The 21,147-nt window shown below is 35.7% G+C and overlaps 1 long non-coding RNA gene across 3 annotated transcripts; it reads right to left on the bottom strand.

The window, feature by feature from the left end:
- Positions 1-3,145: 3,145 nt before the first annotated feature.
- LOC149944103 (uncharacterized) lies at positions 3,146-4,669 on the bottom strand. Of its 3 annotated transcripts, none has more exons than XR_016480915.1 (5): positions 4,388-4,669; positions 4,241-4,319; positions 3,715-3,966; positions 3,488-3,630; positions 3,146-3,392 (listed from the first exon to the last, which is right to left on the bottom strand). It is a non-coding gene; the product is annotated as an uncharacterized LOC149944103 (long non-coding RNA). The 3 variants fall into 3 exon arrangements; XR_016480916.1 differs by having other exon boundaries at positions 3,726-3,966; positions 4,499-4,666; XR_016480914.1 differs by having other exon boundaries at positions 3,726-3,966; positions 4,388-4,663.
- Between the last annotated feature and the right edge of the window lie 16,478 nt (positions 4,670-21,147).

Below are 21,147 nucleotides of genomic sequence, written 5' to 3'. Positions count from 1 at the left end.
AGAGCCAGGACTCGCGAGGTATTGTTAATATATTACGAAAACGTTTCACATTTAAAAAGAACATCGTGTTTTTGACAAGCATTAATATGTCAAAAAAACTTCCCGATTAAACGGGAACGCTGGTTGCTGCCGTAAATGTGAAAAAAATCCATTATTTTAACAAGCACTATATAAACAGTGACTTGCGGGTCCTGGCTCTCGGAAATATTACCTCTTTGCGATTTCCTTGAAGGATGATTAACTGAAGCGTGTATTCTGTAGCTGAAGTTGCTGAACTATAGTGTTTCGTATTCACAAGTTAAGGGGAACCCGCTGAGTTTCACAAACGACCAAATCCGGCAGATATGTAAAAAATTACGGGGAAATTACATAAAAATGAATTAACAGTAAACTTAAATAGAACATTAAAATTAACATAAACAAAACCTGTATAAATTAAAATAATTAAATCTGTAATAAATATTCAGAAGAGTAAAACGCTTGTATGAAAAATAACAAATTTGTAGAAAACCCCAAAAGGGTAAAATGTATACATAGTTTGCACCTAAGGGAGGGGCCTATGGTATCCTTGGAAACAAGGAGGGAAATGAAAATTTCAAACCATTTCGCCAAATAGGTAGCCATTTTGTTGGTAATCTCACCAAAGCGACAAAACGTACGAAAATTAGATTTATACTTTCAAATTTTTAAATTGATATCGTTAAGGGCCTTAAAAAAAACCCAGATAGGATTTTAAACCCGGGTTATTTAAATAAAATAGCAATAACGACAGGAATATCTAAGAAAAGAAGTTAGCAAAGTTTATCAAATTAGGCCTTTGTGGTGATCTCTTTTACAATTACCTTCGGTATTGAATCAAATGACAATTTTCGGTCTCCCTTTCTAATGGAACTACTCGAACAATTTTAACTAGGCAGTTAACCATTTTTAACGTGAAACTTAATTCTTAATCATTTAAAAATAATTAAAATCCACAAACCGACGATTGAAACTGTTAACCCTTGCGTTTTACTGAGAAACCTACACCAGCAAAATGGCGACATCGTACCGTTCATTCTTGACTAAATTACATATTTATTCTTGGTGCATGTATCTATACTTGGAACTGCGTCATTGATGACGTAGGGATGCAAACTATGTAATACATAGTTTGCATCCCTACGTCATCTCAGGAGGAGGGACTTGAGCGGCTTACACGAATTTTCCCTGCGGGTGGTCAACTCGGCCGGGTTAGTTTACCCGCTAGTTTACGTCATATGACTAGTGTTTTATTCAGTGGCGGTGTAAGGGGGGGGCGAGGGGGGTGCAACACGATGGACCAGTGTAAACTTCTGCACGGTCCTGGGGGGCGTCACAAAACATTGCCGCCCTGGGAAATCAGCCTTCTTAAGCCGCCACTGGTTTTATCATCTACGAATGTAATCAGTGGTCGGATTGGGAGGAGAGTAGGGGTTTTACCTCAGTTTACCGACTATCCAAAACTTTGGGGGGAGCCTCCCACATCCCCTAAGGGACGCCTCTGGAAATAAAGATTATAATATAATAACTTATTTTAAGGCGTTTGCAATTGTTTAAAGTCTTCAATATGTTTTCCCAATTCTAATACGTTAAGTCTAGCAGACTTCCGGGCTTCCCACAAAGTTGAAATGTCTAGTTTCAGCGTTTTATATATTAGCCTATATGGAGAGATGACCCCAAAAAATAGTGAACAATGAAGATGGCGTCAACGGTCACCGTCAAGCTGAGGCAGGGGCGTATTAACCATTAGGCAGAGTAGGCACGTGCATTTTTTTAGGGGCGCCAAAACGTTGATAAAGCCGAACGGTCGAAGTACTTGGCTTGCCCTGACTTAGCTGACCAACCCGTTAGACAATGCCCAGGGGCGGAAAATTATTCTGTGCCTAAAGGCGCCGAAAGGGTTAATCCGCCCCTGAGCTGAGGATGTGGCGGACGACCACCCACTGGTTAGTCGGAGTACAAACACCTCTTATTTCTTTGGGGAAAAGGGGGATATAAAACCTTACGGTTAGCTGAGGTATTTTTAGTAGTGAATTTACTTTTCGGAATGCTAAAAACGCTGTTTATTAACCGTTGATAAGTAGATTTTTAGCAGTGCTTATACTGTAGGCTGCTGTTTTATTCTCTTATTTTTGTATGGCTAAAGTTGGGCACTATCAAACACGAGTTTTGACCACAATCGAAAACGTCGTGTGTTCCGTCGTCTAACCTTAAGCTTGCTATCATTCAAACCATTACATTTACACTGTTTTGGACGGTGCTATGAGAGTGTAAAATCTATTATAATGGAGCAAGAATACATTATTATTCTCAAGTTCTCAATACCATAGCAGAGCCTAAGTCTTAGCGCCAGTTCCGGATAAAGGCGATGGAAACTGGTCATTCTCTCTACGACGTTAAGTAGTAACGATATTATTGAAATTGAAGAGACGATTTAAAAATTATCGTAACTTTACGAGGATTGTAAAGTTACGAGAGCGGATTTACGATGTCGTAAAGTTACGATTTTGTAAATCGAAATCGCGGTGCAGAGACAATTTTTCGGGCTCTCGTAAATGACGAGTCTGGTATTTGGGAATCTGTTTTTGTTTAGGCTCCGCCCACTTATTGACCAATGAGAAAGCGTTATTTTGACGCAAAAATTTAAACATTTGTTTGAAGGCTCAACTCTATTTTAAAAGTTACTTATTTTTTTGTGATTTTACACATTTTAAGAAAACAAGTTAGCTGAAAGTATTTTTTTGAGAAAGAATATGGGGAAAATGAAACCAGGTGAAGAGAGACAACCAAACTTTAGTACAAGAGAACTTCAAGCAATTATTAATTGTTTGGAAGCTAGGCCTGATTTATTGAAAACCTACAAAAGTAGTGAAGATGTGGAGAAGGCCTGGGCAGAAATTGCCCACGAAATTGCCTGTATATATGGGTATGGGCCTCATAAGAGCGACAGTAAAAATAAGAGCTAAGTGGACTGATTACAAAAGCACCGTTAAAAAAAGGAGGTGTCCGTTTGCCGTTTAATAAGTGAAGCTGCGTTGCACGGGATTAGAGGAGTTGATAGTTCACAAGTAAGGCACCAGGTTGGTTGTTTGTGCAAAGCTAGTGTTTTGAAATGAAACCACAATAGTCTAATTAAATTTTAATGAAAAGCTAGAAAATCCTCCATTGTAACAAGTGAAAATATTTCAGTGTAGCACAACTCATTGGCACTCCTAACTCTGGACTATTTCGGGTTACTCCCCTCAATATGCCAGCAAGTGTGGGTGGTGACGCTATAGATTTTTCACTGAAGAGACATGGTAAAATAGGCTTAGAAGTAGAATCACAGTTTCATTGGTTAAACATAATCTTGTTTAGCTTCCCAAATTGATGAGCTTGCATGAGAAAAGAAGTTTAGAAATATGGAAGAGTTGGTCGCAGATATTGGTACATTTCAATAAGGTCACGTAAAAACTAACCAGTCCTTTACCTTATTTGTACTCTCATAAACAGATGCAAGAGCAATGGGTAGTGAAAACCCATTTCCTCCACCTAGGCCTACAATGAAACCTATAGGGCACAGTTTCTTGTTTCAAAGGCAGATCTGATACTGATATCGTTGTTCACATTGAGCTTGCATGAGAAAAGAAGTTTAGAAATATGGAAGAGTTGGTCGCAGATATTGGTACATTTCAATAAGGTCACGTAAAAACTAACCAGTCCTTTACCTTATTTGTACTCTCATAAACAGATGCAAGAGCAATGGGTAGTGAAAACCCATTTCCTCCACCTAGGCCTACAATGAAACCTATAGGGCACAGTTTCTTGTTTCAAAGGCAGATCTGATACTGATATCGTTGTTCACATTTTGCCAGAACAATCTGAGTACATGATTTTCACAGGTTTAAAGCTTGGTTCACATACGTTAGCAGCTTTTCCATTTTCTCTGTGTTCTTGCGTTCCACAGCACTACAGAAGGCCGAGTGGGAAATGAGAAAATACAGAAAATTTATCCCAGTGAACCAAGTTTAACAATTTGAAAATTTAAAAAAAAACTTAAATTGGGTATTAAATTTTAGTGGGAAAGACTTTTAAGTTAAAATGTAAGTACATTATAAAGTAATTTTGGGTCAAATATTCAGGGGAAAAATCTACAAAACTCAAGTTAATTTGAACGATAATAATTGTGGCTATACCGTGGAATGTGGTTGATAAAGACTTTTGAAAATATTGATAAACTCACTTGACAGTTCAAAAAGAAGTCACAAAAGGCAAACTACCAGACACCCAGCACCTAAGCCTTCTTTAACAGCTGCTAACACCTTAGAAAAAACAGCTCAGTCAGTTGTGAATTATCAAGAAAGGTTAAATGCAATTTTGGGTTCAATACTTTCCGAAATGGTAGCCAAACGGTCACAAGATGCCTAACTTGGCATTGCATTTTCCAATCATTTAGAAAATGCAAATAGAATTCTTATTGGCATTCACAACACTCAAGTACCTGTTGAAAATCTTTACCTTGGTGTTACATCAATTCCACTTCCTAACCCTAAAACAAAAAATCATTGATATGTCTAATCTTTCAAAATAAAACTGGTGCAAATTATTAATTACTTATCTTTAGCACTAAGATTGATGTTTTCAAATATATTATCATCCTTTCATATGCATTATTTCCATCTATTTATATTTTGTAAACCACTCTATAAACTCATTGTTCATTATGTACCTCTTTCATTTTTCACAGCTGTTATTTTTTTTTACTCTGATCAGCTAGTTTTTTTTCTAATAAGAAGCCTCCATCTACCCACCAGATTTTTTTCGCAAAATAAAAGGCGCCCTTTTTGAATTTTTAATTATTCAAATAAATTACCATGTTTTCTTTTAATATATTTTTTTTATTGGCGAAGAGCAATTAATTTACATTGAAAAAATATTTGAAAGTAATCGACGAATAACATATTATTGAACCAGTAATAAATAACAAAGAATAATATCACAAGAGAACAAAATCATTGGAGTTATTAGATAAACTAGAGTTTTTAGTTCCAAAATTAGAATCCTTGACCACGTGATTACATTATAAGAAAATTTGTTCTACAAGTATGTCCCCAAATTAAATTTAATAATGGGAGAGGGCGGTTTTAATTTTAAAAATCAAATCATATCGTAGAAAACTGAAATTATTCTTGATGTAAATTTCTTTGTCCATTCAAGTTTTCCACCAATTGATTTAAAATTTGATTAGCCCGAGCATGTAATTGAGCATTAGTGAGTTGACATGGGGGATCCTGTTCGCTTGTGCCATCTCGTTCTTCTACCATTTCCTCGGGCATTTCCACACCCTTGTCAAGGTAGAAATTGTACAAGATGACACAAGCGAATACAAATTTTCAAACCTTAAATCTGGGGCATACAGCAAATTGCCTCCTTAATCACTCCATGATCCTTGATACTGTGTATCTCTCGCCCATGTGGCCGTCACCCACTGTATACTTCCAGTCACGTAAAAATTGAAGCAAATAAGTATCTATAGAAAATAACAATGATTAGAAGTGGCAACATATGAGCATTAAAGAGCAACAAAAGGTAGGAAAATGTTAAAAGACCAAATTATTTTACAATGTTTTACACTCGGTTATTTTCCCTATGCAAATTTTTTATCCTCCGATGGTACATCTCCTAAAAACTGACCCTATACCACAAATTTTCTCTGGTTTTGTTTTGCACCCCTAGCTCACAAAAGGGGTGAGGTATCTTCCTTCCCAGATATTTTCTTCAAACTTTGCCCAATCGCTTTTCTTACTCATTTACTACTCAAAATCTAAGCCTAGATAAATATCAGTTTTGAGTATGAAAGAGTAGGATTAAAATATGTATTCCAAAAGGTTGTACAAAGAGTTAACAGAAGTGTTTGTCATATAACCGGTGTTAAAGCACATAATAGTAGTAAAAAAAAATTACATAGTGATAAAAAATATATTCCTACCTGGGAAGCTGCAGATAGTGGTCTCAATGCTTCATGGTCAAGGTCGGGCCTTGGCTCTTTCAAAAGTTTAATGAATACCCTTTTTGGAAGTCGATAATTTGCTAAAAACTCTGTCTGACCAAAGGGTCTGGTCTCTCGTGATAAATACACTAATTTCCAACTGGTTCAACAACGTTTATTCCTCGATTAATTTCCTCAACTCTTCGCATCGCGAGCAGAGTGACAAACTCCGCCATTTTTGTTATCAATATTTCGCGTCGTTTACGTCTTTACGAGACCTCCAGAGCACTCGTAAAGTTACGAGCCTATTGTCTCTGCACACCATTTTCGCGAAAAAAATCGTAAGTTCTTTGGCCACGCCCACTTCCTCGTAAATTTACGAGGATTGTAAAGTTAAAGTGAAAAAACGTCTCTGCACCGGGCCCGTCTCTGATTTTCAGCGGAGGATGTTCGGTCGGCTATTCTTTCGAACGAGTTCTCCCTTTCACCTTCATTTTGGTATTTAGTGTACACATAAATCTATAATATTGTTGACTAAGAATGTATAGTTTAAAATGGGAATATAAATATACGAATTGTGCAATAACAATACTAACCTAGTATATTGTTTGCTAATGTAGGATGTATAATTAAATTTATTTTTGAGTTTTCAAGGTGCGTTAGGGGGTACAAAAAATCACCGAGTGAAGCGTCTGGAGGGAAAGCGTTTAATACTGAGGCCGCATTGCCTCTCTGCACCGCCATGGCAATCCGTTGTCATGTTCCTAAAAACTTGAGAATGGTTAGCTCTATAGAGATTTGAAATTTTAACTCAATGTTCAGGGCCTGATTTCCAATTAAAGGCGCCTAATTCCAAATAGTAATCAATTACTATTTATTTACTCGACTTTGGACATAAATTTTGCCCGATCCGACCCACCCCAAAATTTTTTAAATTAAATTTAGCCCGACCCGACCCGACCCGTAAAAAATGAAAATAAATTTACCCGACCTGACCCGACCCGATAAATTAAAAAATGGATTTTGCCCGGCCCGGCCCGGAAATCCGACAAGACCCGAAAACCAGATAACTCCCGAAAACCCGACCCAACCCGAAGACCCGCCACAACCCATAGCACGAAGCTTTTTTTATTTTATTATATAGTGTAGCTGTAGATATGCATTATAAAATATAACAAGAAGCATTTATTTATTTAAACAATTTTTGTGAAGAAAAGTTAGTTGCGAAAGAGTTGAAATTTGCTCTTCGAGGACCAAGTGTCAGTCCCGTGCTGGAAAATACACGTTAGTCACTCGTTTGTGACGCGGGAATACCTAGAATTCTTCTAGCTATAGGTAGGGTTCCTGATGGCATAGTTGGGGTGTAGCTCGGATGACTTGCAGGTAGGGTTCCTGATGGCATAGTTGGGGTGTAGCTTGGATGACTTGCAGGTAGGGTTCCTGATGGCATAGTTGGGGTGTAGCTCGGATGACTTGCAGGTAGGGTTCCTGATGGCATAGTTGGGGTGTAGCTTGGATGACTTGCAGGTAGGGTTCCTGATGGCATAGTTGGGGTGTAGGTCGGATGACTTGCAGGTAAGGTTCCTGATGGCATAGTTGGGGTGTAGCTCGGATGACTTGCAGGTAGGGTTCCTGATGGCATAGTTGGGGTGTAGCTTGGATGACTTGCAGGTGGGGTTCCTGATGGCATAGTTGTGGTGAAGCTAGGATGGCCTGCAGTTGAGTTTCCTGTTGGCGTGTCGCTAGTCCAGGAGAAGGTAGGGGGGACATATTTTCTTGGTTTGTGGATTCAACCGATGGAATATTTGGTGTAATTTCTAATTAGTCATTTCTTGGTGCGGCAGGGGTTATTTTATTTCAACCTGAAGTTTAGAGTTTTCGTTGAGCTTTCCTAACGAGCCGTAGTATATAGTATCCCAAAATATTTTTTCCGCAAACATTCTTTGTTTGTTATCTAAATCTTTAAAGTTTATTACCAGAATAGTTATTTTAATTATATTATTACTTTTAAACTTTATAAAAAAACGCCACAAATTTGCGAGACTTGTGCGGCGTACATATAGACTAAGACTATTACATGTATACATATTATTTAAATTTATTTATATTTTACATTTACATAAATAATTATTTATTATTTATTTAACATATAAATATTTTTTTCATTTATATCTATATCTATATATATTATGTTAATATTTATTTATTTGCATTTACAGTGTATATATAATTATGTATTTTTTACATTATTTACATTAAGATAAATAATTATTTATAACTTACATTTAATTTATATAAACATGATTTTATATTACTTACATTTAATTTATATAAACATGATTTTATATTACTTACATTTAATTTATATAAACATGATTTTATATTACTTACATTTAATTTATATAAACATGATTTTATATTACTTACATTTAATTTATATAAACATGATTTTATATTACTTACATTTAATTTATATAAACATGATTTTATATTACTTACATTTAATTTATATAAACATGATTTTATATTACTTACATTATATAAACATAATTTTATATTACTTACATTATATAAACATAATTTTATATTACTTACATTATATAAACATAATTTTATATTACTTACATTATATAAACATAATTTTATATTTCTTACATTATATAAACGTAATTTTATATTTCTTACATTATATAAACATAATTTTATATTACTTACATTATATAAACAATTTTATATTACTTACATTATATAAACATAATTTTATATTACTTACATTATATAAACATAATTTTATATTACTTACATTATATAAACATAATTTTATATTACTTACATTATATAAACATAATTTTATATTACTTACATTATATAAACATAATTTTATATTACTTACATTATATAAACATAATTTTATATTACTTACATTATATAAACATAATTTTATATTACTTACATTATATAAACATAATTTTATATTACTTACATTATATAAACATAATTTTATATTACTTACATTATATAAACATAATTTTATATTACTTACATTATATAAACATAATTTTATATTACTTAGATTAATTAATAAATAATAGATATTTAAAAAAAAAATAAAAAATTTCGTTAGCTGGTCTGCCGACTACCCCATACGCGAGAAGATTTTTGTTTGCGACTCGTCAAAATCGTTGAAATTTCCCGCCCGGGTCGGAAGACCAACGACGGTCGCAATTGCCGTCTTTGGTCTCCCAACAACGCTACACACGGTAAGATTTTTTCATGAAAAAACGACCGCGAGTCGCGGTCGCTCGAAAAATCGCATCGTGTATGGCCCGCAAAAACCAATTGAGAAAATTAGTTATAAAACCGCATCCAACACTACATTAACAGTTAAAGCACTAATAAAAAAAACTCAACTTACCATATACAAAACATCAATTAACGTCACTTTGTATAGAGTTCAAAAAGTACCTTCGTAAAGTTTTATATCCCACTTTTCCCCAAGGAAATAAGAGGTGTTTGTACTCCGACCAACCAGCGGGTAGTCGTCCGCCACATCCTCAGCTCGACGGTGACCGTTGACGCCATCTTCATTTTTCTTTTGTAGGGCCATTTCTCCATATAGGCTAATATATAAAACGCTGAAACCAGACATTTCAACTTGGTGGGCAGCCTGCTAGACTTAACGTATTAGAATTGGGAAAACATATTGAAGGCTTTAAACAATTGCAAACGCCTTAAAATAAGTTATTATATTATAATAGTTATTTCCAGAGGCGTCCCTTGCGGGATGTTCGAGGTTCCCCCCAAAGTTTTTGGATAGTCGGTAAACTGAGGTCTATAGTTTGTAACTTGAAAAACTATCCGGGTAGGCTTGGTAAAACAGCTACTCCCCCTTAACTGGTGGCTTTACTGGGGAGTCGGGGTCCAGCTCTTGTAGCCCATAAGGGCGGAGGCGTACTGTGAGATTTTAACTCTGATCAAATGGTCCTATATCCACCTCCGACTTCGGTCAGGTATGGGCTGGAAACTGAGTCTCGGAGAGGTTCCGTGCAAACTGGCCGCCTCGGAGGATTGGGTAGCCTGTTGTAGGGCGGCGGGCCTCCGTATGAAGCGCAGTGGTCCTGTTCCCGGCTTTTTGGGGCAGACCGGGATCTCCAATGCCCGCTGTGCCGGGTTATGTGGACCGCTTTGTGCCCATCGTTCCCCGTTAGGAGCTTTTCTGAAGGGTGTGGCTCTCTACCTACGAAGGTAGGGTGTCGGCTGGAGTTGCTACAGCATCCACTCTTACTCCCACTGCTGTGAGCGAAGTGGGAATTGGTCCACCCACTGCTGCACCTTCTGCTGGGTTGAGTTTCTTGCGTCACAGTTGCGACCATCAGTAGTAGGGTACTACTACCATGAATGTATTCATTTCAACCATGAATATCGAACTAAATCATTACCTTTTCTGCCATATGGGGTTGGGATGGGCGGTGCCTTTCTGCGTTTGACGCAATCACTTGAGCCAATCAGAAGACAGGAGTTTGTCGTTGAGTTGATCCACAAAACGTTTCCGGAATTGCGCGATTTAACTGGCGAAGAAAATGACTCGTGATTTTAGAAAAATAACTGTACTCTATCCAAATTACTTGATAATCATAAATACACTAAATTATTATTAATATTCTTACAATTTTTGAGCGGTGGCGCGTGACCACCGTCATAATAACTAAACCCCTCCCATCCTAGCGACTGAGGCCAGACTTCTTAATGCAGTTCGATATTCATGGTTGAAATGAATACATGCATGCTACTACCAATGCTGGATTTGTCACCTGTCCGGTCTGTGGACTCTGGCGTAGGGCAATATGATAAGGACCTCCAGTGGTGTGCACTCACGTCAGTTTTGATACACCACTCCCCCCAATCCGACCCCTTATGTACGCCACTGATTAGATCCGTAAACAATAAAAACCATTCTAACAATAATTTGGTTTCTTAAGGGGTCATGTGACGTATCCGGCGGAATGACTAAAAACCCAAATAATTTTCCAGTATAAAACCAGGATTAATTAATATCGAGTGAAAAATGTTTGCACCCCAGATTTTGATGAACCTGTTACTTACAACGATAACATTCAATCTAGAAGGGGTTAGTCGGTCAATATTATTAGCCTAGCTGATTATTATGATTATTATTATATTTTTTATAAATTAGTGCTATATAGATATGGAAGTCTAATTATTTATTTTATCCAATTGTTTTTCGCATTACTTTATAATATTTTTTAATTTTTGCGGTTAGTATTGGGCACCCTCTGTTCCGCTTTTTATTTAATTTTTAGAACGCACAAATGGATGAGAAATGAAAGAAAAATGTTCATCCCGTCACTGATTATAACAATTAAAAAAAAGTTATGATGATAAAAAATTAATAATTTGGACACGTAGACCAAAAACCATCCGGTCGCTCACCGTGATTGAGATCCGTCAGCCTTAAAAAATGAATTCAATCGCTGGGGTAGATCTCTCTCGACTTTACGGCAGCGCTTTTTATTGAACGAACTATTTGGCCGCTAGACGACGCGGCGCTCAGAAGTGAGCATGCTAGCGCGTCGATCGGCCGATCTCGCTCAAAGCGCCGTGAGCGATCAACGACCGAGATAATTTCTCGGCGCTCCTACTGAGCTGGCTCAGTTTTGCCCTAACTCTGAACAAGATTAGCTGACTTCTAATCTACAGTGCTCGCTCACTGCAAAGGATTTTCAAATATGAGCGCTCGCAATTTTTGCCCATCTCTGCAGGGCGTAGAATTCACTCCGCGGCGAAGAGAGCTCGCCGTCGCGCCGTTTTTTCCCGGTCGAAAATCAGCCTTTCTTTATTTATTGGGAGTGGTAATTTAGCCAGTAGGACTGCAATATTCGCGAAATATGCTGCTGTAGTAGACGTGGGGTCTAAGGATTAAAATGACGGTTGCCGAAACAAAGCTTTTGTTAAAGGATTAAAATGACGGCGGGGCCGGGAGTAGTGGCTCACTCCTGTAATCCCAGGCGTCCGGGAGGCAGAGTTTGTGGATGGTCGTGTGAGGACGACTACCAATTCCCCAACGGGTGGTCGGAATACTTCCGCCACGGGTGTCCCCACCCCAGTCCCCACGTATCCCCCCGTTGGCGTGGCCGTTACACATATCTCGCCCTGATTAATTAGATGGTGTTTCGCCGGGCTCGCGGTCTTCTCAGACTCAATCTGCCCTTTCTTCCTTGAATAAAAAAAAAAAAATGACGGCGGGCTACTATATAGGTAGGAAAGAAACATTTCCCAAACCGTATTCAACGATTCTTTAAATTCCTAGATTTTAATGCGTTTTGGATAACGTGGGGCTGATGACGAAAAAGAAAAATGTGGACATGCAAAACATTACTAACTTACTATTATCGGTATTTTTGCGGTATTTCAACGAATTTTAGGGGTTTTGGTGGGGAAAATAGGTTAGGTTATTTATATTATTAGGTTAGTTGTATTAATATCGGGTTGACGATACTTGATGCGTCAGGCTTGGTGCTGCAATAACCGCGAAATATGCTGATAGCGCCAGTAGGACCACATTATTTTCGAAATATGCTGCTGTAGTAGACGTGGGGTCTAAGGATTAATATGACGGTGCCCGAAACAAAGCTTTTTTAAAGGATTAAAATGACGGCGGGCTACTATATAGGTAGGAAAGAAACATTTCCCAAACCGTATTCAACGATTCTTTAAATTCCTAGATTTTAATGCGTTTTGGATAACGTGGGGCTGATGACGAAAAAGAAAAATGTAGACATGCAAAACATTACTAACTTACTATTTTCGGTATTTTCGCGGTATTTCAACGAATTTTAGGGGTTTTGGTGGGGAAAATAGGTTAGGTTATTTATATTATTAGGTTAGTTGTATTAATATCGGGTTGACGATACTTGATAAGTCAGGCTTGGTGCTGCAATATTCGCGAAATATGCTGATAGCGCCAGTAGGACCACAATATTTTCGAAATATGCTGCTGTAGTAGACGTGGGGTTTGAGGATTAAAATGACGGTGCCCGAAACAAAGCTTTTGTTAAAGAATTAAAATGACGGCGGGCTACTATATAGGTAGGAAAGAAACATTTCCCAAACCGTATTCAACGATTCTTTAAATTCCTAGATTTTAATGCGTTTTGGATAACATGGGGCTGATGACGAAAAAGAAAAATGTGGACATGCAAAACATTACTAACTTACTATTTTCGGTATTTCAACGAATTTTAAGGGTTTTGGTGGGGAAAATTGGTTAGGTTATTTATATTATTAGGTTAGTTGTATTAATATCGGGTTGACGATACTTGATGCGTCAGGCTTGGTGCTGTCCTCTAGGTTGCGTTATAGATGGCCCATAGCTTTTTTTAGTATGGGGTTGGGGAGGCGCCGCGCGCCCTCAGCGCTCGAGCGAAGTGAGTGCGCGGTGCCGTCAGGCGCCATTACTTAGAATACATTCGACGTTGTATAAGTCAACATCACACAGAAGACATATAATATGACATAGTATGATTAAAAAAGCCTTAAATGCGTTGAAATACGGGGGAAAATCCCAACCCTTAAAAGTTAGTACTGTTTTGCATTTCAGCCTTCTTATTTTTCGTCATCAGTCCTACGTTATCCAAAAAGTATTAAAATCGAGGAATTTAAAGAATCGTCCACATCATCAGTACTACCTCATCCAACACGAGTGCGCGGCGCCGTCAGCCGCCAAGGTATAGTCTTTGGGCATTTTTTAATTAACTTTTTAAATAATGCTTTACGGGGAATAATTTTCGCACCATTAGAATCTCCTTAAAAAGTACTTAAAGGGGGGTCGAGAAAGGGGGTGGCGGGGCTATTGTTCCATTTTACCAATTCAAATTCTATATTAAAATTCTATTAAAACACAAATGTAATTTAATCAAATACTTCAAATTCTATATTAAAATTCTATTAAAACACAAATGTAATTTAATCAAATACTTCAAATTCTATATTAAAATTCTATTAAAACACAAATGTAATTTAATCAAATACTTCAAATTCTATATTAAAATTCTTTTAAAACACAAATGTAATTTAATCAAATACTTCAAATTCTATATTAAAATTCTTTTAAAACACAAATTTTATTTAATCAAATAATTAAAATTAAAATTCCATTAAAACAAATGTTATTTAATCAAATAATTAAAATTAAAATTATATTAAAACACAAATGTTATTTAATCAAATAATTAAAATTAAAATTATATTAAAACACAAATGTTATTTAATCAAATAATTCAAATTCAAATTCTATTAAAACACAAATGTTATTTAATCAAATAATTCAAATTCAAATTCTATCTAATTTTTTTATTAAAACACATGTTATTTAATCAAATAATTAAAATTTAAATTTTCTATCTAATTTTGTTATTAAAACACAAATGTTATTTAATCCAATAATTGAAATTAAAATTAAAATTCTATTAAAACACAAATGTTATTTAATCAAATAATTGAAATTAAAATTAAAATTCTATTAAAACACAAATGTTATTTAATCAAATAATTGAAATTAAAATTAAAATTATATTAAAACACAAATGTTATTTAATCAAATAATTCAAATTCTATCTAATTTTGTTATTAAAACACAAATGTTATTTAATCAAATAATTCAAATTCTATCTAATTTTGTTATTAAAACACAAATGTTATTTAATCAAATAATTCAAATTCTATCTAATTTTGTTATTAAAGCACAAATGTTATTTAATCAAATAATTAAAATTAAAATCCAATCTAATTTTGTTATTAAAACACAAATGTTATTTAATCAAATAATTCAAATTCAAATCCTATCTAATTTTGTTATTAAAACACAAATGTTATTTAATCAAATAATTCAAATTCAAATTCTATCTATTTTTTTATTAAAACACATGTTATTTAATCAAATAATTAAAATTCAAATTCTATCTAATTTTGTTATTAAAACACATGTTATTTAATCAAATAATTCAAATTCAAATTCTATCTATTTTTTTTATTAAAACACATGTTATTTAATCAAATAATTCAAATTTAAATTTTCTATCTAATTTTGTTATTAAAACACAAATGTTATTTAATCCAATAATTGAAATTAAAATTCTATTAAAACACAAATGTTATTTAATCAAATAATTAAAATTCAAATTCTATCTAATTTTGTTATTAAAACACAAATGTTATTTAATCAAATAATTCAAATTCTATCTAATTTTGTTATTAAAACACAAATGTTATTTAATCAAATAATTCAAATTCTATCTAATTTTGTTATTAAAACACAAATGTTATTTAATCAAATAATTCAAATTCTATCTAATTTTGTTATTAAAACACAAATGTTATTTAATCAAATAATTCAAATTCTATCTAATTTTGTTATTAAAGCACAAATGTTATTTAATCAAATAATTAAAATTAAAATCCAATCTAATTTTGTTATTAAAACACAAATGTTATTTAATCAAATAATTCAAATTCAAATCCTATCTAATTTTGTTATTAAAACACAAATGTTATTTAATCAAATAATTCAAATTCAAATTCTATTAAAACACAAATTAATGTTATTTAATCAAATAATTCAAATTCAAATTCTATTAAAACACAAATTAATGTTATTTAATCAAATAATTCAAATTCAAATTCTATTAAAACAAATGTTATTTAATCAAATAATTCAAATTCTATTAAAACACAAATGTTATTTAAGCAAATAATTCAAATTCAAATTCTATTAAAACACAAATGTTATTTAATCAAATAATTAAAATTCAAATTCTATCTAATTTAGTTATTAAAATACAAATGTTATTTAATTAAATAACTAAAATTCAAATTCTATTTAATTTAGTTATTAAAACACAAATGTTATTTTAGCAAATAATTAAAATTCAAATTCTATTTAATTTAGTTATTAAAACACAATTGTTATTTTATCAAATAATTAAAATTCAAATTCTAATTAATTTAGTTATTAAAACACAAATGTTATTTAATCAAATAGTTAACATTAAAAATCTTTTATCGGAACAAAAGTTACACCGCTGAGAGAAACGGGGGTCCTAGCTAGGTCCTAGCAAAGATAATATAACTACGTACCCTAGATTCGAAATCAAGCTAATTGAGCGTAAACGCAGGCTATTATTGACAAGGAGACTACCCGAGGTGGTTAGGTCATTACTTGGCCCATGGTTAGGTTACTTAGGTAGACCTTATGGTAGTATGAAAATTGCCAAAGGGAAAAGTTGCAATGGGCTTATTTATTAAAAACGTAATCTCGGTTCTATCCCGCCTGGTATAAAAGTTTGATTATAATTAAAATAAATGAGACGAAACAACCGATTTTAATTTATTCAAAATATTATAAATTAAGTAGTTACAACAGCGAGTTAGACGTACTAAAAAAATGCACAATTGAATTTAACCCTTTTTACAGTACAACTTTATCAGTTGAATATAATACGAAGCAAATTTTAATGAAAGAAATATCTACAGAGGGTATTTGTATTTTTACGAAATACTTGCCGCATCTATAACGCTCATTTTATTTCTACACTCGCCCTTGATGAAGATACCGTAGAATAGCTATATTCGACATCTGGTAGTGGACGATTCGTAGACTTCCTGTTGACGTTGTGACACATACCGCATGAAAAGACCAATGCCGTCCAATATCATATAATGACTCACATACCCAGGAAATCAATGACTGCGTTAGGAATACAGATGGTATCGGGTTCAAATCCCGCCCGATGCGATCGCAAATTGATACTAAGACGAATACCGTAAACAATTGGTGGAAACCCTGCCATTTGGACGTTGAGACGTTTATCGTAACCCTCAGCACTCGGTCCGTCCCAAAAGTCAATAAGAAGAAATTAGAGAGCATACGCCCATACATACAAAATGCAAACACAACACACTTAACACAAACAACCGCCATAACACGAACTCAACATTCCCACACTACACATAAACATTACAATAATAAAATTTCCTATGAAACTGAATTGACACCGTCACGACGATGAGCGTTAACGAAAAGAAAACTACCAAACCAAACCGCACCAATCGCAAATTCTCCGTTAACGATCACCGTCAAACGGTGGTTTTGCCAACCTTTAAATTGCAAAAACGGTTTTTAGACTTTGCTCCGGTAACGCGTCTTGGACTTTGCCCCGGTAACGCGTTCGCAGCCCACAAACAGACACACACACACACAGAGAGACAGACACGATGATTGTATAACCCCTCCTCGGAGAGGTAAAAACCACTTCGTCGTGGTCGTTCGAGCTTTTGTTTAGTCAGTTAGGAAGGCGAAGGCGGGCCGGCGAGGAGAAAGCGACCCGTGGAACAGAGGGAAACCGAGACTGCCTTTCGCTTCGTTACTGAGGTGGTTCGACTATCTATATAATGTCAGTTTCTAAAAATTCTCAAAATCTGTCGCCAATGAGAGTTGGGCCGTGTTTGTCCAAACCCGCAATACACCCAAAATTTTCTCTCTTTCCGCCGCGAATTTCGCAGGGGGGGATCATATGGGGTAGTTTCAGAAGACCTGTGAGTTTTGGAAACGGGGAGGGGGGGGGGGTTTCGGGGTCGTTCCGATTTGAAAGTCCCGTGGCTCTCTCGGCGTACGTTAGTCCCGTGGCCTTTATGCATCAGCTATTGGATACAGGGGGTTTAAAGGGGTACAGGGGGGTTTGGTACGACTGCAAGTTTGAATATTTTTGCAGGGAAAAGGGTACCACGGAAATTCTCGCATTGGAAAGGGGGAGGAGAGTACTACAGAAATTCTCGCATGGAGAAAAGGGGGAGAGGGTACCCCGGTAGTTATCACATGGGAAAAAGGGGGAGGAAGGGCCTTACTGGGGTGGTTTTACTATGGGGAAAAGGGTACCACGGTAATTATCACATGGGAAAAGGGGGAAGGTGGGTACCACGGTAATTATCACATCGGAAAAAGGGGGAGGTGGTTACCACGGTAATTATAACATGGGGAAAATGGAGAGTACCCCTGTATTTATCACATGGGGAAAAAGGGGAGGAAGGGCCTTATTGGGGTGGTTCTACTCTGGGGAAAAGGGTGCCACGTAAATTATCCCATGGGAAAAAGGGGTTGGGGGGCGTACTGGGGTGGAGTGCCTCGAAACACACAACTAACTGAGGGCTCGCTTGTATGGCGGGCTTCTCGGCTAGTGTATCCTAAACACGTTTATGCTTTTTCAAACAATTCTAAAGAACTATTTTATTTTAAATATTAATAGGAGTAATATTGGATTAAAATTCTATCAACGAACATTTAAATAAGATTTTGGAAAATGCATAGAAACTGATGTCGTTACAAAAAGAGGAGATTGAATCACGGGACATGCCATTTGTGAAAGTGAATAATTGTGTGAATAATATTTCAGCCTATGCGTTTCTCAAATGCTCTTGTTTATATAGACTTGCTTTGAAGAATTAAGGGAACATCATATAACTGGTGTTACGGATGAAGTGTTAAGTTATTTATCAATATTTTCAGTTGAAGGATGTAATGTATTCGATAAAGTTAGATAGAACTTTAAACGAATAGAACTGTTAGTTAAACTCATATAGACATGATTTCCCCATCTTCGAAATGTCAAATGTTAATTTAATCAAAAATTAATTATTCGATCAATAGAATGATGGTGTACGCTCCGCAGCAGCGCGAACTCAGTAAAAGCCTCACGAGAAAACGCGCTATCGAGAAACGCCGTGATTTCGAATCTAGGAAGCTCGTAAATTCCTTTCTCCGTCGGAGCAAGGATCCTTCTAACATATAGGATCCTTGGTCCGTCTCCGTTAATAGGAGCGAAAACGAATCTGTGCCCCGTTGCACCATTTCATATCCAATAAAGGAACCAAGGATAATATAAACCAAATACCCTAGATTCTAAAACCATAGAGTACACCGACCTCTATAAAAATATCGCTTTTTTAGGGAAGCAAACGAGCAATGAGAGTCTAGACTCTCCTTGCAACGAGTGAAATTTAATGAGGAAAGATTTTTACTTCAACCAAGAATGTATTTATTTATACTCAGGGAGAATGAATATGTCGAGACTATCGACGGACACGTTGAGGCCCTAATCCCGTCACGCTAAGGAGGGGGGGGGGGAGGAAAAAGGAGGCGGTCTTATTTTTTGCGTTCTCGCAGCAGCGTTAATCGCGTCGAAAAACGTAATTTTTAAGAACCAATGAGATTGCAGTATTATTTGATTTTATTAAAGCGGAGGAGCATACCGGGGGGCCCAACGGGTGGAATTGGAAAAAACGCTAAAAATAATCTCGACATATTCATTCTCCCTGAGTATAAATAAATACATTCTTGCTTCAACTATGTTGAAGATGGCACTACACAACATAAGAGGGCTTTCAAACTTCCATCTAACAATGGCGCACGACGCACGCACGCGGCAGTGTTGCCATATCGTGGGAAATTTTGGGGTGCATTTAGGCTCTGTGGGAAAAGGGTAATTTTTTTTCAAAAACGTTGATTTTGTGGGAATTTTCATGTCTGCGGGTATTTATCCTATGTTTTTTTAATTTGGCTATCAATAGAAAGCCCGAAATTATCTTCAGCAGTGTATTTTCGTGAATCTTGGTTTTTATAAATAATATAAAGGAGGTGCCTCCTAATACTACAATCAATCAATGCATAGGCCAAACAACCAAAATGTTTAAACATTTTAATTTCAATAAAATTTAATTTTAAAAAGTAAATTTTTCAAAAATTATGGTATGTTTGCCGTTGAGTTTTCGTTGGGGGCGGGGCTAAATAGGGGTGTGGGAATTTGTGGTAAATTTACTACCAAGCAATGGGAATTTCAACTTTCAAACATTGGCAACACTGGCACGCGGTGGCATGCTCAAATAGCAGGTGACACCGATCGAGTGTCGCGTGCCGTTATTAATAACAAAATAGTTTCCGATTTTCTTTTTTTTATAATCTCATTTGCGTTTATTTTTTCAATTTAAAGCTTTAAGTGAGGAATCAATCATCTCGCAAGAATATCTAAAAGATTTTCTGAAATCATAATAATTACAGTTTGAAACCTTCCCTAGATTTCTTTTAGTATAGTTTAACGTCCTTAGCGTCGAGTGATGCCAGATCGTGGGATAAATCCCATATCGTGGGAATTTTAGGGTGTTTTTTTGGAAATGGGATAATGGGTTTTCTTAACCAAATCAAAGGGTTTTGTGGGATTTTCCACCTTTTGGGAGATTTTCGATCGCCAGTTCAAAATACCCACGAAAAGTTTTCTAAAGAAATATTGATACTGCCTTTCGAGAAAAAAGAAAGTACCCCCTTCCACCTGTTCGGCAGCTTCGGCTCGAAAACGGTCCTAATTTTACTTTTAATTCTCATAAGCCACTGTACCCACCCTTAGTCCCCCCTCCATAAAGAACGCAAGGCGTCGCGAGCCGCAAGGAAGACCGGGGGGATCATGACGTGCGCCAAGTTCCAAGAAAGGCGAAAGGTTGCAGCTGGCCTTCGCATTTCTTGGAATTCGTCCACAGTCTTATCTAATAAACAACTTGGGAGTAGAGAAAAACGAAGCTGTCCATTGTCCAATTTGAAGAGGAGCAAGGGTCAAATGGGTGGGGGGGGGGGGCGCATTCAGAGGCTTAAACTATCATCACGTTACTGTGGAATGCATATTGCATTTTGAGATCTAGCTTTGGGGCCAATTAGCCTTTTCAGCTTACATAGAGCCACGTAGTGGCAAATGCAAGAAGCTCATAAACTGCTGGATTTTTGTCTGCTAAGCAGACGCTTTATTGAAAATCCAGCAGCAGTTCATGAGCTTCTCGCATTTGACACTACGTGGCTCTATGTAAACTGAAATCAATTGCACTAACTTTAAGCCAGAACCCCGACATTTCAATCTCCACAATTCAAAAATGTATAATGAATAAAATGGTAGAGTTGCTACCTATGGATAAGCAAGGAGGATAAAGTAAACTAGTTCTTTAAATATGACATTAATAATTTTTCCAAAAAACACAAAAAAATAAAATACAAAACAAAAAAAACTAATTTAATTCGGTCCCAAAAAATTGTACCTGTTTTCCGAGGAGTT

Source organism: Leiobunum rupestre, chromosome 5, assembly GCF_980474605.1.
Source record: "Leiobunum rupestre chromosome 5, qqLeiRupe1.1.hap1, whole genome shotgun sequence".
NCBI classification, from domain to species: Eukaryota; Metazoa; Arthropoda; class Arachnida; order Opiliones; family Sclerosomatidae; genus Leiobunum; species Leiobunum rupestre.
This window is presented reverse-complemented; position numbering and strand designations above follow the sequence as displayed.